Source organism: Abramis brama (genome assembly GCF_963993115.1).
Source record: "Abramis brama genome assembly, chromosome: 15".
Taxonomy (NCBI): domain Eukaryota; kingdom Metazoa; phylum Chordata; class Actinopteri; order Cypriniformes; family Leuciscidae; genus Abramis; species Abramis brama.
In genome coordinates this window covers 31,832,088-31,840,984 of record NC_139977.1, presented here as the reverse complement: position 1 = coordinate 31,840,984, position 8,897 = coordinate 31,832,088, and the positions used below count along the sequence as shown (strand labels likewise).

General features: G+C 38.6%; 1 long non-coding RNA gene across 1 annotated transcript; it reads right to left on the bottom strand.

Annotated features, from left to right (window-relative positions):
• Positions 1–333: 333 nt before the first annotated feature.
• LOC311097072 lies at positions 334–8,714 on the bottom strand. The gene is made up of 3 exons (XR_014609184.1): positions 8,565–8,714; positions 8,015–8,035; positions 334–3,235 (listed from the first exon to the last, which is right to left on the bottom strand). It is a non-coding gene; the product is annotated as an uncharacterized lncRNA (long non-coding RNA).
• Positions 8,715–8,897: the final 183 nt, after the last annotated feature.

Below are 8,897 nucleotides of genomic sequence, written 5' to 3'. Positions count from 1 at the left end.
ATTCATAAGGGCGAATGAATGATAGATAAATTAGAATTGTTATTTTTGGGTGAAGTATCTTTTTAACTAACAAATGCCAATTCTGTAATAAGATCATCCTCCAGGAAGCGACATCAATTTGATGGAAAAACAGCATCTCAGACTTCACTTAGTAGGCCTATTATGGACTTCTTGATTTATGTGATGTTTGTGCTATTAGTTGGTTTGTCTCAAAGTATTGCTCTGAGTTTAAATGATTTTATTATCTTACAGCTTTTGCCAAGAAAAAAAGTCCAATAACATAGAAAACTAGCCTGGCAACAAATATTACAATATTTATTTCAGACAAAAAAAAAAACACACTTGTGTTAACTCTTGTAACTAAATGTCTTACAGTGCAGGTCAGTTTACTGACTATGGCTAATAATACAATCATATGAATATGAAAAAAGCAGTAGCATTTGTAGTGGAGTCCACTGAAGGCGAGTTGCAGAACCCAAGTGCAGTTCATTTATATCCAAACATGAGCAAAATATAAAAACAAAGACTTGACTCAGTATGATCATTAGCATAAATGTATAAACAACTCACCACACAGTGGTTACAGGGACAATACTAGACAAAGACTCATGAGGGCTTAAATACACAAAGACTAGTGAACAAAGCCATTAGATGACAAGCCTGCAACCTTTAGCCAAAAAAGCGTAACGGCTAGCTAATGCTAACACCGTATGCAGGGAAGGAGAGCAGAGGCTGTTTTTTATGAATGGATGTCTATGGAGAAGAGGCTTCACTACACTGAATAAATCACTTTTTTAAGGAAACACCATATCATTTAAGTAATCGACAACCTGTTTGTTCGCTAATCTTTAACATGTTTTACGCTAAACAATACTTTTGTTAGGAACGATATGTAGATTTTAGATTTTACTATGTTAAAAAGGTTATTTTATAAGGGAAGGCAGAGAAGGTAATGTCGTGACAGGCAGGACTCATTACGGCATTACCAAAGTATTTAGTAATATTCAGTGATATTGTATTGTCTAAAGAAAGTGAAAAATACAGATGTTTTTTTTTCTTTGGCTTTTACCAGTTATGATAAGACTTGAATTATAATGACTATTATAACTGCATGTATGCATATGATATGACACTGATATTATGCACTTTAATGAATGAAGACAAAATGATTAATTTAATTATAAATACTTTGTTATATTGTATGATGTTTAATTAAAATAAAACATGAAGTGTTGTGTTAAAGGTACAATATGTAAGATTTTTGTAATAAAATATCCAAAAATCACTTGCACAGTGTGATATATTTCCTGCAGTTTTACAGCTACTTAGTCTTAGTTCATAAAGTACATTTCTTATGGAGATTAACTTTAACCTGTGAACTTTAACCTATAAACATCGTAGGGCGTTCTGGGCGGTTGCTGATTTGCATGGTCACATGACTATCATAAACCGCTTTTCCACCGTCGGGCCAAACCGTTCTCATTCCGTGCCAATATGGATATGGTTTTATTTTCTACTGTGGGGCTGATAATGGAGCTCTTTGGAATGTAATACAAATGCATCAGTCTTGGTAACGCAAGATGTAAATAGCGACCTTGTTATGGAGGGTGATCAGATATTTCTTTTAATTTTATTATTAATTTGTGTTTATGTCGCTCAAATAGTGCATTTCATCAACTACAGAGAAACTGGCAGCCAGACAACAGATAAGTTACCAATCCTGAGCTGCGATGTCACTACACATTTTCTTCCAGCCCGGTTCAGCGAGGTTAGACAACCGTTTTGGGAATTCCGGGCCGAGAACGATTATAAACATGGCGTGCCGAAGCAAGCTCAAGTGGAACTAAAGCTGGAACAGTTCCTTACTGTTCTTAGAACTGTTCGGCTTGACAGTGGAAAAACAGCTTTCTGAACCATCCCTGCAAACACACATTATAGAGTAGTCAAGTCACCTTTATATAGCGCTTTACACAATAACTATTGTTTCAAAGCAGCTTTACAGTGATAACAGAAAAAATATAAAATTATGCAAACAGTTCATTTCAGCTGTACTGCAGCTCTAAAAGAAAAAAGTGTCATTTTTCAGCTGAAGTCACTTCAGTGTTGATTAAGTCGTTTGTAAAGATCATCAATTATTAAATTAGTTCATTCCATCTAGCAGTTCTGCAGAAAACAGTGATGTCATTGTCAAGCTCAGTTCAGTTCTCATCTAATACTGTCAGTAGAGTCAAATAAATAATATTGAATATTAATTATATTAATTAAATATGAATTTAGTACAAACATTAAGGCAAAACTTCGGCATTTTCTTTTCCCTTCAAGGTTGAGTCACAGCAAATCACTGGAACAGAACAGGAGAAAAGCATCCAGGTAGAAAACTCAAGCTCATATAAACTTCTACTTAAACTTCTATTCAGTCCTATTTAAACAGCAGAATAAAATTAATAAGAACAAAACCATAATGAAAACTCTTTCTCTCAAATGTAATAAATAATCTAAATAAATAAATTACAAAACAAGTGCGTATTTATTCTCTGAAAGCCAGTCTAGGCTATGTTTACATGCACAATTTTTGTTTCAATTGGACTGAATTCATTCCGATTGATGAATCTGAGTGTAGTCTTTACATGAACACTAAACATGCGATCGGATTGATGTGTGCGTTTATCTGTCGCAAGCAGGGTTTCCTGCTGTTCCGTTAAACATTTAAATTTATCCATTTCTGGTCATAATTTGGAGACAATGAGCATTACCGTTGTGCCATGCTGCTTATATTTATCAGGCAGTAAAAATGCCCTCCCTGCACCCAAAACCAGTCTGTGGATGAGATTCATTTATGTGATTAATTTATTTCTACGTCATTGCACACGCGCAATTTCAGCTTCAATCCGATCAAGTGTTTACATGTTTAAGTGTTTACAAATAAACCACCCCTTTCAATCTGATCGAAATTACATTTGCAGACATATGTAACATTAATACCAGAATAGATGCAATAGGGTCTACATTTACATACAACTGTGATTAACATTTTACATTTAACTTCCAGATGATCTTACACAGTTATGTATTCATGTTCAAAGGGTTAAAAAGCAAATAACTGTCAGTTGATAATCAGTTGATTAATCAATTGAACAGTTGTACTCAACCTCCACTGGAAACCTGGAAAATCCTTCCAACTCGCTTCAGTATCCATTGCAGGGAGTAGCTGTAGGGTTGTTCTCACTTTCAGACACTAATGGAAATAAACAGACAGACAATTTAAGTGTCACATGTTATTAAGAACATTATTAGTGGAAAAGAAAATTGGATCAAAAGAAAGGGAAAACCTCCCTGTTTGACTCAAAGCATTCATTGCATATGTCTATGTGACAATGCTGTGGGAAGAGAAATGTTTTCAATTGATATTATCAGCATATAAATTAAGGTAAAAATAAAGTGAGAGTAAAGTGAGAGTAAAGTAAAAATTTGAACCCAAAGGTTGTGGGTTCGAATCTCAGTACCGGCAGGAAGGGAGGTGGGGAGAGTGAATGTACAGCTCTCTTCCACTCTCATTACCCACAATGAAATGCAGAGCACAAATTCAGAGTACGGGACATCATACTTGGCTATAAGTCACTTAAGTCATTTATAAGTCACTTATAGCCAAGTATGATGTCCCATACTCCGAATCTGTGCTCTGCATTTCATTGTGGGTAATGAGAGACTCTCTGACTTGTAACTCTGGGTTACAAGTCAGACTCTCTAACCATTAGGCGACAACTGCCCCCGAATGTGTAATGAATGTGTGCTACTAGTTTAAATTATTAGAGTAATAAGAGTTATTATTAAAGTATTATGGTGTAAGTTTAAAATAGGGTAACATGTTACTTTACTTGTAACTTCAAAAAAATAAGTTTGATGATGTAATGTGTGTTACTCCCAACGAGTATCAACATAGATCTATTGTAGTCAACAGTGTGCTGAGTAATGATTTGATAACACAATTTATAATCTAATCTTTGGAGGCCCAAAGTCAAAAATGAAAGTCAAGTTTTGTGTATCGTTGTAACGTTTTAGTCCAAAAATGATGAAGATGATTTAGGTAATCCAATATGAAGAAACACAAACAGACTGCATGCATGGCACAAACAATACTAAACCATGAACTGATTGAACTGAAGGACTTAAATACACAGGGTGAATGAACTAAATGATGAACAGGTGACAACTAATTAATCAATAGCCATGGTAACAACTGAAGAGCGGGAAAATGGAAAAGGTAACCAAGGAAATGAGCGGGCAGCCGACGAGAGCCCAGAGCGCCACAGGAGACAGCCAGGAGGAAGGCGACCCACAGCGAAACTGATGGAGAGAGGAGCCATGAAGTAATTTGAGCCTCACCGACAGAGGTGACGCCAGGAGATGTGGAGACCTAGGTGGAGTCTGATGAACTGAAAGGCCAGGCAACAAAGATGGACCAGGAGACCAAGGCGAAGACGTGATCATGAGTAGCCAAGGTTGAGTCAGGACCTCTGACCAGCTCTTTGTCTGTTACGGAGGCCAGCAGAAGGTAAAGGCTGTCTCAAAGCAGAGGATGGCCCACTGGATAGTGGAAGCTGTCACCTTGGCTTACGAAGAACAAGGTGTGCCTTGCCCGCTCAGGGTGTGAGCTCACTCAACTAGAATTGTTGCAACCTTCCTGGGCGCTGGCACGTGGGGCCTCTCTAACAGATATTTGTTGAGCTGCGAGCTGGGCGACAACCAACACGTTCGCTAGATTCTTTAGCCTACGTGTAGAGCCAGTTCCTCCTGTGTTCTCACCTCAAACGGGTAGAAGCACCAAGAGGCCCGTCTCTTGTCGGCTTGCATGTCTCCAGAGTGAAAAACCTGTTGAGTCCTCTGTCACCCTCAGCAGCCAGACATGGCAGAGCGTCTGGTGCCAGGCCTATATCCCGCTGAATCATTGAGATCCGGGGTCTAGGCTGGGTGCCGTGTGTGACCCTGCTTGGGATATGTCCATATGTTGCTTTTTTACACCGTTGCTCCTAAACGGAAGCCCGTGTCTTTCCCTTGGGAGAACCCATCTCTTACGAGATTGGTGTCACCCCAGTAATTCCATATGCAAACAACCCCACAAGGTTAGTCCATATGTTATCTCCACATGACTCCTTCGGGGAAGGATGTGGCTTCCACAGTGTTCCTTTCCCAATGGAAAGGGCACGCTTTCCCAGTGTCATCCAATAGTCTCACTGAGTCGGAACAGCAGTAATGGACTTCTCTGTCTAAGCCCTGTTCTATCAGGTAAGAGGGAGTAGGGGGTTTCCACAGGCCGCTGGATGGGATCAGCAGCTGTGGCGCTTAGATAGGGGATTCCTATTGGTTGTCGAGAGTGACCGACTGAAAGGGAACGTCCCGGTTACATATGTAACCCTCATTCCCTGAAGGAGGGAACAGAAACGTTATGTGCCCCGCTGGGGGCAGCCAGGGTGAGTGTATATGCGTGTGCCACGATGCAGCCCAGCTGATGCAATTATCGCATATACCAATGTGCATTGGTATAGTAGACTGGCCTCTCTAGCGAGATTTCTATTTGTCGGTCATCTGACGTAATACGTAACGGAGATGATATTTATTTTTATTGATTTTTATTGACCCCACTGGGATCAAGAAACACAGTCCCGAAGCTTGCCAAGCGGTGACGCTGGTGATGTGCGCATCATTCCCAGTACCACCTATTCCATTTCAGCCTGCATTAATACTGCTAACACGACATAATACATGCTGCTGCTAAGTGCTAACCTTAGCTAACCAGTTTTTTAGTAACCCTATTGCCAGTAATTCATCATCTTGCAACTTATTAAAGGAGAACTCCGGTCAATTTTAAAATTGAGCTCATTTTTTTGTACATTTGGAGTGCTGTCAATACAGAGAACAACAACAAAAGTGGGCAAGTTTTAAACCTGCTTTTAGCCTCTTAACATCCTTGATGTGTCATTACAAGTGCACAGGTCATGTGAGTGATTCCTTCGGAGTGAACACGGGTGAATCTGACTGCAGTAGATGTGAAAGATATGGATAAAAATGATGTTATTTCAGCCAGCGCACATACCTGTATTTACATCCTGTTTTCGGTCGAAGTCCACAGTAGTCGATTGTCGAGTTCACACGCGTGATCATAGGTACTAAACATATGCGCGTGAACTCGACTTTTTTCTCTCTTTTCTCCAGTTCTATCTCTCTTCTCTCCAGTTCTCTCTCTCTTCTCTCCAGTTCTCTCTCTCTAATATCCGGCTCTTTCTCTCTTCTCTCCAGTTCTCTCTCTCTAATATCCGGCTCTTTCTCTCTTTTCTCCAGTTCTCTCTCTCTTCTCTCCAGTTCTCTCTCTCTAATATCCGGCTCTTTCTCTCTTTTCTCCAGTTCTATCTCTCTTCTCTCCAGTTCTCTCTCTCTAATATCCGGTTCTTTCTCTCTTTTCTCCAGTTCTCTCTCTCTTCTCTCCAGTTCTCTCTCTCTTCTCTCCAGTTCTCTCTCTCTAATATCCGGCTCTTTCTCTCTTTTCTCCAGTTCTATCTCTCTTCTCTCCAGTTCTATCGCTTTTCTATACAGATCTATTGCTCTTCTATCTCTTACATATACGTTAAATTGTCTTACATGCAGGTCCATCAATCTTATCTCCATTTCTCTCTCTCTCTAATATCCAGTTCCATTGCTCTTCTATCCAGTTTCATATCCAGTTCTCTCTCTCTTCTCTCCAGTTCTCTCTCTGTAATATCCGGTTCCATCGACCTTTTACCCAGTACCATCTCTCTTATAAAGGAGCACATGGATGGTCTAAGCAGGTCTTTCAGTTTTTCATCCTGTTCTGTCTCTCTTCTCTTCAGTTCTTTTTCTTTTCCCTCCAGGTCTCTCTCTCTAATATCCAGTTCCGTCACGCTTTTATCCAGTTCTCTTTCGCTTATATCCAGTTCCATCGTGCTTTTATCCAGTTCTGTTTCGCTTTTATCCAGTTCCATCGTTCTTTTATCCTGTTCCATCGTGCTTTTGTCCAATTCTGTTTTGCTTTTATCCAGTTCCACCGTGCTTTTATCCAGTTCCATTGCTCTTGCATTCTGTTCCATGGCTATTCTATTCAGTTCTCTCACTCTTTCTTCAAGTGTAGGTATTGGATGTGACTGTATGATTACATTACAACATTACAAAATTGTTTTATTACAAACTTTTTTATACTTTGCTTCTCACAGATTCTTTTACATTTACATTCATTAATTTGTTGGAAATCTTTATCCAAAGTGACTTATAGTGAATTCATTGTATATATTTTTATCTGTTTGTATCTTCCCGCAAACAGACAATGTCACTGAACCTGTGAGCTTGTCACTAGTGTTACGGTCCCTATTTCGTCTAGGGTTAAAGGGACAAGTAACAGAATAAAAATGGTGTGATGTGTGGAGGCCACAAGGTTCAATTCCCAACCCCAGTGCCCTAACAATGACCAAAAAACAACTCAATAGCAAAACAAGTTCTTTATTTAACAAATGTGGGAGGATTTCAAGGCTTCAAGAGGGGGCAAGGCCAAAACAACAAACATAAACCCTCAAACTATTTGGGAGAAACTAACTAAGCTACAAAAAAGAAAAGAAATCAAAAGTACAATAATAACACACTAACTCCTTAACTAGCTTAAACAAGAGAAAACAAGATATAAAAGAAAATGGCACCCACATCTCTCCCTTCCCAAGGAATAAACAATATAAACCTAATAGGTAATAAACAATAACAGAAGTATACACAAACATAAAGTAACTTACTTCTTGTCCACAAGAGTGTTAACACAATAACACTAAATAAACACAATCAACAAAGTATAATTCAAAATTATACTTTCAAAATTATACAAAATTATAATTCAAAATTATACCCAACTGCATCATCTATGAACATGAATTACTTATGAAGGTCATAAAGTTGAGTATGGTAAACTGCATCAAATGTTTAGATTATAGCCTATTAAAAATATATATATATGACTCACCCCTGATCCCCCCATTTTCACCTGCAAGGAAAAATACAGTCATGTCACAATGATTTTTTCCTGACATTTTAACAGTCCATTTAGTTGAGCTATAATAATAATTTAAAAAAATTCCACTAGTATAAAATAACACTTTATATACAGGCCTATAGTCTATAAAAAAAAGCCTAATAGCCCCAAATCTCAAAACTGACCAGTGCATGAATAAACAATGTTTTTGCCTGTAGTGTCTTGCCTTAATTATAATTATTGAAATAAATGTTTTTGGCCTTGCTGAATTGATGCAGTCTGTTCTTATGTTTCCATATGCTCATAAATTAAGCATTATCATTTCTCAATTTCATACAGTTACTCTTCCTTCTCAATAACTCTTGCAAGATTTGGCTTCACTGCGCTTCGGATCATTTTACTGTGAAACCGAATCAACAAAAATGTCTATTTAGAAAAACCATTGATATAATGGCCTATTGGCCTTACACGCCCATAACAAAGCCGGGAAAAACGGCAGCATCACTTCGAAAATAAAAGTAAAAGGAAACGCTGTTCTTGCCTGTTCAGACGGACACCAGGACCCCAAAGCAGCAGACAGATACTGTGTAATCCTATGTTAACTATAGGCTATATACATTACACAGTGTAAGATATATGTGTGTGTGTGTGTTCAATGCCTATCAGTCTCTCTCGGTGCACGGCTTTCGCCCGTCACTGGATCCACCAACAAGTGGCAGATTTCTTTTCTTTCGGAAGGGGTGGGAGTCCAAGATGGCATCCTGCTAACATAACTTTTGCCGAGCTCTGCTGACAATCTTTAATAACGGCATAACTCCTTAAAGTTACTTTTACGCAAAATCACCCACATCTATATTTCTGCTTTCTCTGACAT